The sequence below is a fragment of the Ambystoma mexicanum genome, chromosome 2p (assembly GCF_040938575.1).
Source record: "Ambystoma mexicanum isolate Mex_15411 chromosome 2p, UKY_AmexF1_1, whole genome shotgun sequence".
Taxonomy (NCBI): Eukaryota; Metazoa; Chordata; class Amphibia; order Caudata; family Ambystomatidae; genus Ambystoma; species Ambystoma mexicanum.
The window spans coordinates 944,308,647-944,316,432 of record NC_090923.1 but is presented as its reverse complement, the minus strand read 5'-3'; positions in this window follow the sequence as shown (position 1 = coordinate 944,316,432).

Below are 7,786 nucleotides of genomic sequence, written 5' to 3'. Positions count from 1 at the left end.
TATTGCACGGTAATCAATACAGGTCAAGTCCCCTTCCTTTTTCTGTACAAAGAACAAAGGACTGGCTGCTGGGGACTTAGATGGGCGGATAAATCTGTTTGCAAGGTACTGGTCCAAATAGGATTTCAGGTGAAGGTTTTCTGGTTCGGTAAGAGCGTAGATCCTGCTGCAAGGGATTTGTGCCCCAGGAATAAAGACAATTTGACAATCATAAGGCCTATGCGGCGGCAATGTGTTAGCCTGGTCTTTTTGGAATACGTCCTGAAAGTCACGATATTCATCTGGCAAAGTATTCGTTACTCCCAGAGTAGAGGCTCTAGTATTGGAAGTCTTGGAGACACAGGAGTCGGGTTCAGGGTCAGGAGAGTAGCAAGTTAGGGAGCAGTTGCTGAAGAAGGTTAATTTCCGTGCCCGCCAGTCTATCAAAGGGTTGTGAGCAACCAACCATGGCATCCCTAGTATCAACCGGAACTGAGGTGCCTTTATAAGATCGAAATACACTCCTGATGTCCATCCTGGCACAGCAAGGTTACTACTGCTGTGCACTGGGTTACTAGTCTGGAGGCGATTTCTGTCCCATCCACGGTAGTCACCTTGTCCCTGGTAGATTTAGAACACAAAGGGAGCCCCATCTCTGCTGCCAACTCCTGATCTATATAGTTACCAACTGCTCCGCTGTCGATGTACGCTTCTACGGCATGCATCTTTGACGATTGTTGGTGATTTATTAAGATCACGGGTATCGCAAAGTGTGAGGTCAGTGGCTCTTTCTCATCACTCGACAAACTGACCTCTACGGTTGCCGAGCTTGGTAATTTTCTGATTCCTTAACTTCATCCTTTTCTGTGGCCCCGACTGTCCTCCTTGGGGGTTTTATTGGGCAGTCTTTCAGAAAATGTCCTGGTTTTCCACAATACAAAGTGCTGTTGTCTACTTTTATCCCGCTCTTGTTTTGTTAATGGAGGTCGTATCCCTCTGATATGCATGGGTTCTACGGCATTGTCTGGCCCCCGTGGCGCATTGTCTTTAGGCCGAACATAAACTACTCGAGAGTCTGCTTTGGACCGGTCTGCTTTTCGGTCCTGCAACCGATGGTCTATCTGCACGACCAGATTTATGAATTCGGTACAGTCTTTGGGGGGATCAACTACCTGGGCCATGACGTCCTTTAATTCGCCTCGTAAGCCTCGATGGAATAACGTGGTTCTTTTGTTTTCTGGCCACCTGGCTTCAGCAACTAGTCTATTGAAAGTCACAATGTATGTTAACAAGTCTTGGTTCCCCTGCCGGAGGGATAAACGTTTGTTATCCACTGCTTGTTCCTGGGTATGGCGAGCAAACAGTTTTTCCATTTCTCTCTGGAACCCCCCATATTCCTGTAACAACAGATCATTATGGGTCACCAACGGCACCGAACAATCCGCTGCACTTCCACTCAAGTATGACAGGATAAAAGCTACCCGAGCTTGATCATTTGGAAATGCCCCAGGGCGACAAAGGAATTGAAGGCGATACTGATTCATGAATGCTGCATACTTCCGTGGGTCGCCCGAAAAACCTTTCTGGTGGTGCCAGGGTAACTGTTCCATGCAGCGTGATCTGTACTGGTGTGGGGGTATAAGATGGTGAGATAGGATTTTGCATTGGTGGATTTCCTCCAGGCAGAGGAGTCTGCCCTGCCTGCAATTGCAAGAATTGTCTGCTGATTTCATCGGTGCGCTCCTTGGTCACTATCAGGTCTCTCCGGAGTGCATTAGTCTCTTGTCGGGCTGAATGAACCTCAGCACGAAGGTCCCCCAACAATTGGGCCTATTGGTCGATTTCTGAGGTTTCCATGGCGCCCAGGTGGATTATTTATGTGAGGCTTCGTGTTCTGTTACGCTCACCTGGTATCCACGCGGATTCCACCCAGCCAGTTGGTCGTTGGTGACCTTCCCAATGATTCCCTAGTGTGGTCTCGGTGTCGATGGGATTCCGCCTGGAAATAAAGACTATATTAGGACTGGGCGACCAAGGTAAGTTTTCCCCTACCTTCTTTGTGTTTCCAGCCCCTCCAGGTTCTCTTCTCACCTGGTTGTCGGAATCGGTGGGCTCTCCGTCCTGCTCTCTGGGCAGGGGCACATTGTCTTTTGTGGGCGCGGGCAGTCCAGTTACTTCACTGACTGCTGCCCTTGTAGTGCCTTTCAGGTAGGTCTTACTGCGATTGATGGCGTCGTAATTCTTGCATGCAGTTTCTCTGTTCTAAATGTCTCTTTTTTTATCTCCCTAGGAGTACGGAGTGTCCGCTTGGAGAACTGGATATGCGGGTTCTCACCGGGAGATGATGGCGCGCTATAGCTCTATGATGCGATAAGGAGGCGCTTTGCGTAGTGCAGTGATGTCTTGTCCTCACTGACCTGTGCTTTTCTCTTTTCGTAGGTCGTGGTGAGTTCCCAGCGCAGATGGAGTTCCAGAGCTATGCCAGCCGAAAAGCAACCAACCAGGTAAGTCTTTAAGCGCGTTGTGGTTGTAATGTCTCCACTACCTCCTTTAATGATGTCTTCCTCCTTTTCTCAGGTCCTTCGATCCGGGCGGTGAACTCCACCAACAGAGCTGCTCAGGAGCTGCGAGCAGTAAAGGATGATGAATGCATGTAAGATTCTGCTGCTAACGATGTTCTTGGTTTTTCTGCAGGTCTGGAATTCACCAGGCTCGTGAGAAAGCTGGACACGGTGAGTGTCACGTTGCTAGAAGCAAAGTAACATGGAGCGTGTTGTCTTGTTCGGGTGTGGTTTAAATAGCCACTGTAAAGTAGTCCAGGTAAAGTAGTCCCTAGGCCACCACACCCAAAACACTAGACCGCATAGCTTGGTTCTAGGAATCAAGCTATGTGGATTCCTCCATGCTGGCTGAAAGCCTAAAAAAAGTAGTTCCTCAAGCAGATGTCTTTCCTTACTGATGAGCCTGGCGCCAAAGGCGCCAGGACTGGCCCCAAGAGGGGCTGAAAAGTGGATGCCAGGCCTTATTAGTGATCCGAGTCCTGATTCCACCTGGCCAATGGGCTTGCCAGTGGGGATCATGGCTGAGGGTCGTGACAATATACAGGCAAAGCGATGCAAGGCTTTGACGAATATGGTGAAGTGCCAACCCTGTGAGGCATGGAAGGACTCTGGGGTGGCACCACACCGTATTGTAAGAGGTATGCCTAATACATTTTGAGTTATGGAATGCCTAGAAGCAGCCAGAACCAGAGAGCGACTTATTATATAAAGAAGAAGTAACCTTAGTCAAGATCTCTTGAAGTAGATCCCAGTGCACAATGAGATAGATCAGGACTACACATATTGAAGGATGTCTACTATATTGTTGTGAACGTTGATATTCCATGAATGACCTACAATATTAACTCCTTAATTGCTGGGGTATTATACATTCCGATGTAAATTGGTAAAATAAGAGTACTTGGGTCAGAAAGTGTGCAATGCAGAGGAGATCAGCATTAAGGGCCCCAGACTCCTGGAGGCATTACACAGAGGTCCCACCTTGTCAGCATTAAGGGCCCCAGACTCCTGGAGGCATTACACAGAGGTCCCACCTTGTTAACCTTACAGCTGCTATACAGTCTTTTCACCTAAAGATTTTTCATTGAGTGCTTTTTCACTGAAAAATGTTCATTGAAATATTTTTTCATCAAAAACATCTTTCACAGAACTTTTTTAATCTAAAATATATGTATGTATGCTTGGGTGGGGCAAAGGGTTACATTTTGAAAACGGGGATCCCCATTTAAAAAATTAAAAAATACATGGGAATGTTCGGGGTGTTTTTAAGGGTGGAAAATTTAGGTTTGGGGGGGACCTCCCAATAAAAAAAAAAAAAGAAATTCGGTATTGAGGTTTTCGGCGAATAGTGTTATTAATCTACATTAGGTGAAAACATTTTAGGTGAAAAGAATTTGATGAAAAAATCTTTAGGTGAAATAAATTCGGTGACAAAGAAAGGGATTGAGTTAGTTCTCGATGTAAGATCCAGGCACATTCATGATGCTTGGTATGACTCCTTTAAACCTGACTTGGGTCTGGGCATTAAGGCATACAGAGATCTTAAGACCAGATCACCCTCACTGAGTTTTCCTGAGCGCCAGCTTTCTATTATTGATCTTTCAAAATCTGAGTTGGACCGAGCACTCCAGCAGTGCATGGGGAGTCCCCAGATTGATTGTATCAAGAGAAGCATTTTTGTAGGAGAATGTGAAAGGCCAAATAATCTCTAGCCTGTGCCACCACTACAGTGATCATACAGGATAATGTTGTTTCACTGGCAAAGCCCTTCAATTTACTCTAATGGAAATTTGCTGGAAGCAGGAACAAGTCATACGGCGTCAGTTAGTTTATATAAGAAATATTCATACAATCTGCCTTCAACCAACTTGGCTTCTGGATGGTTTTCAATTATAGATCTACCGTAGCTTCTCTGTGAAGGGGGAAAGCAGTGTCAGGGGGCATCACAAGGGAGGCCTGGTTAAGTTGATTTGCCATTGTTTCAACTAGAGGAGTTGCCCCCTGATTGGAATCTTTTGATTACCCTGTCACTAACTGCTATTGATAATACACAGAAGTAGTTGATTTTTAACATCAATAATCATCCAAATTCAAAATCTAAATTTTTTTTGCGTGTTGAAGAAAATTATGACATATGCATTAATTCAGGGGGCAATGTATAGTTTAGGGATTGTGGGTGATCTCAACGTTAAGCTTGCCCCAATAGTCTGAACTCACAATGAGTGGAAGACAGTGGACAAACTCTGTGTAGTTCCACCAGTGATGTCCTTAAATTTAAAATCTGATGCTGGAGGCACATCACTTGACAATTGTATGTGTGAGTTCGCTCTGGTCGAACTGAAGGGTAGATGCATAGATAATATCCCTCTTGAGGAGTGAATTTAGGAGGAGGGGATAATTTTTTAATCATTCGCTATGTGCTAGTGAAATGCTTTTCTTTTATGAATATTCTGGAATTTAGTTCTCGACACCATTCCGAGAGTGACCATTTTCCTCTTGAGCTATCTATTCATTATCCAGGAGTAGATGCCCTGACAAAGTCCCTTGACAGGGACAGAAGAGGTTTTCCCATGACAACATTTAAGAAGGAGTGCCAGGAACTATTTATCAATGCCCATGAATTTAAAGATGTGGCCGTAAAATGCGAAAACGTTGTGACATGCCAAAAGACAGTGCTATATACAGTCTGAGTTTTTTTGTCTCAAATAATCGGAACAAAGTGTCTAATATATGGACATTTTTCCTGCACCAATTTCAGACCACAGAGAGGGATGTTCCATGGTTTTATGCGGATTGTAGAGCAGCCAAAAAGAAATGTAATAACGTTATAAGGAGTGGTGCCTGTACAGGCCATATTTACAGTGTTAAAATATCTTTTTAAAACATGAACAAAGGAGAAATAAAATGAACATATTGTGAAAGAATGGGACTTCTTTGAGTGAGCAGTAGCCTCGAACGACCCCTATTTATTTTGGGAAATAGTTCCAATGGTTTGGGACCAGGAAGCGGTGGACCATTATAGTTCTATCTCACAATAAAGATGGATGGCCCATTTTTAAGATATTTTGTACAACCCACAAGCAACCAGGAATGTTTCACTGGGAGATTTTAAGGGTAGCAATATTACGTTTTTCCAGGAAGAGATGTTGGTAACTATTAGATCTCTTAGAAATTGTGAGGGCTGCGGGTCCTGGCGATTTGGGATCTGATGGTTCAATTTGGTGGCTGTTTAAAATGGGGAACTTGTTTAAAGCTTTAATTGAGTCTGGAGTGGCCCCAGACTAAGAGAAGCATAGTTTGATTGTCCCATTGTTTAAAAGGGGATCCCTGGCAGACCCCCTGTGTTTTAGACTAATCTCCTTATTGGACATCGCCAGTAAGATATTTGACAAACGTCTGTTGCTACGACTGGAAGTGTGGGTCCACTGTAATAATCTTCGGAACCCTATTCAAACGGTCTTTACATGAGGAAGTGGTCTTTACACGAGGGTATAGTACAGTGGACCACTGCTTCACTCTGAACACCATCACAGAGACATATGGTAAGGTTAGAGAACTAAGAGTATTTGCCACTTTTCTGGATTTAGAAATATGCTGTGCGGTAAGTAATATTTGATTGGGATGCCCCATAGATTACTAAATCTTGTCGAGTTAAGCTATGCAGACACTAAGGCATTGGTTCAATATTCAAGGGTGTGCAAGTATACTCTGTTTTCCCCCACTAATAAAGGGGTTAAACAGGGATGTCCATTAGCTCAGCTTTTATTCATCCTATTTCTCTCTGACTTTTATCCGTAGGAAAGTCGATTCACCTATTTTGAAGTAAATATTCAATAGTGAAACCATATGGAAGTGCACCCAGTGCAGAGGCCATCGGGAGGCATCTTGGAAACATCCTGCCTGCGGTCCATGAGGAGCCCAGAAGACCAGAAGGGCGATTTGGCAGTTTGGGGAGAGCCGGTGGCCAAGCAGCGTCAGTGGATCATGAGTGTAAGTATTGACTCAGCAACACGGCAATTGAGGGGGGTGGTAAAGAAATGTTGGGGGCGGGGAGGCGATGAGTATTGTTGAGTATCGGTGAAGTATTGTCGAGTATTGTGAAGTATAGTGGAGAAAGGAGCTGAGATGGATGTCATTTATTTGTGGTTAGAGAACATTGAACTTGAAGTAAAAGGTTCAGGTGGTTCGCCTAGACTATTGACTTAAGAGTACGGATGACAGAAGGTATGTAAATATTGGATTCCCTGAGAATTGGGCGTTTTAGCTTGGGTAATGGATGATGGTATTCCCGTGTATAGGGTTTAGCAAATGGAGATAGTTTAAATTGCGGAAAGTGTTCTTCTGGTTAAGTCTCGCAGAGGCGTTTTATCTACAAGGCGACACTGTAGGTACAGATTGAGCACGTGAAATATTGGTATTCCCTGTTAGGAGTCAGGATGACAGCTGTGGGTATATGTTGTGTTTTTGAAAATATCTGTAATGGGACAATATTGTTGTGAGCTCTGTTAGTGATTTCTATAATTCCCTTACTTGTTGAAGAGGTGACGTCACCAGGAAGGTCTGTGTATAGGACTAGGCGAGCACGAAGAGGCGCACAATTCATTTTTGGCAATAAGAAATTGACGAGTAAGCTGTTCTGTGGTGGTGTGTGGAAGGCACACACGTGAGATTGGTAGGTTGCTTGAGGTGGCAAAAAGTAGCAAAAGGGTGGTGCGCGGAGTACGCCCGAGATGTTGGTTGGGAGCCAGAAAAGCTTGTGATAGTTGGAAAAGAGCTGGTATATGCAAAATTGAAGAAAAACAAGATAAATTGCATGTTTATGTCTGAATAACAATGAAAGTGTCAAAATCCTCGACTTGAGGTCAAGTAAGTGGTAAAAAGCGATGTATTGTGGTAAAGGTGCGGGGTTCATGCCCCTACAGCGCCTATCTAAAGCCCTTCCACGATATAAGGGCCAGGTTTGTAAATATAGTGCAGGACGGACGTAAAGCACAGAGGGTCAACTGTCTAAGCCATGGCCAGGGCAGGAGTTTCTCCAAATATGTGCAGCAACCGTTACAAAAACATTTACCAGAGGTTTATAAAGGGAAGAAATTGAGCAATCATATGGCGATATTCGAGCTCTGGAAAATGTTTCAGGACAGAGGGCATGTGGTGAGGCGTCAATGGATGCTGAGCGAACAGGAGACCCGGGCGAAAAGCCCTCAGCCCCCACTTCCCCACCTCCTCTTGACCATGACAGCGAA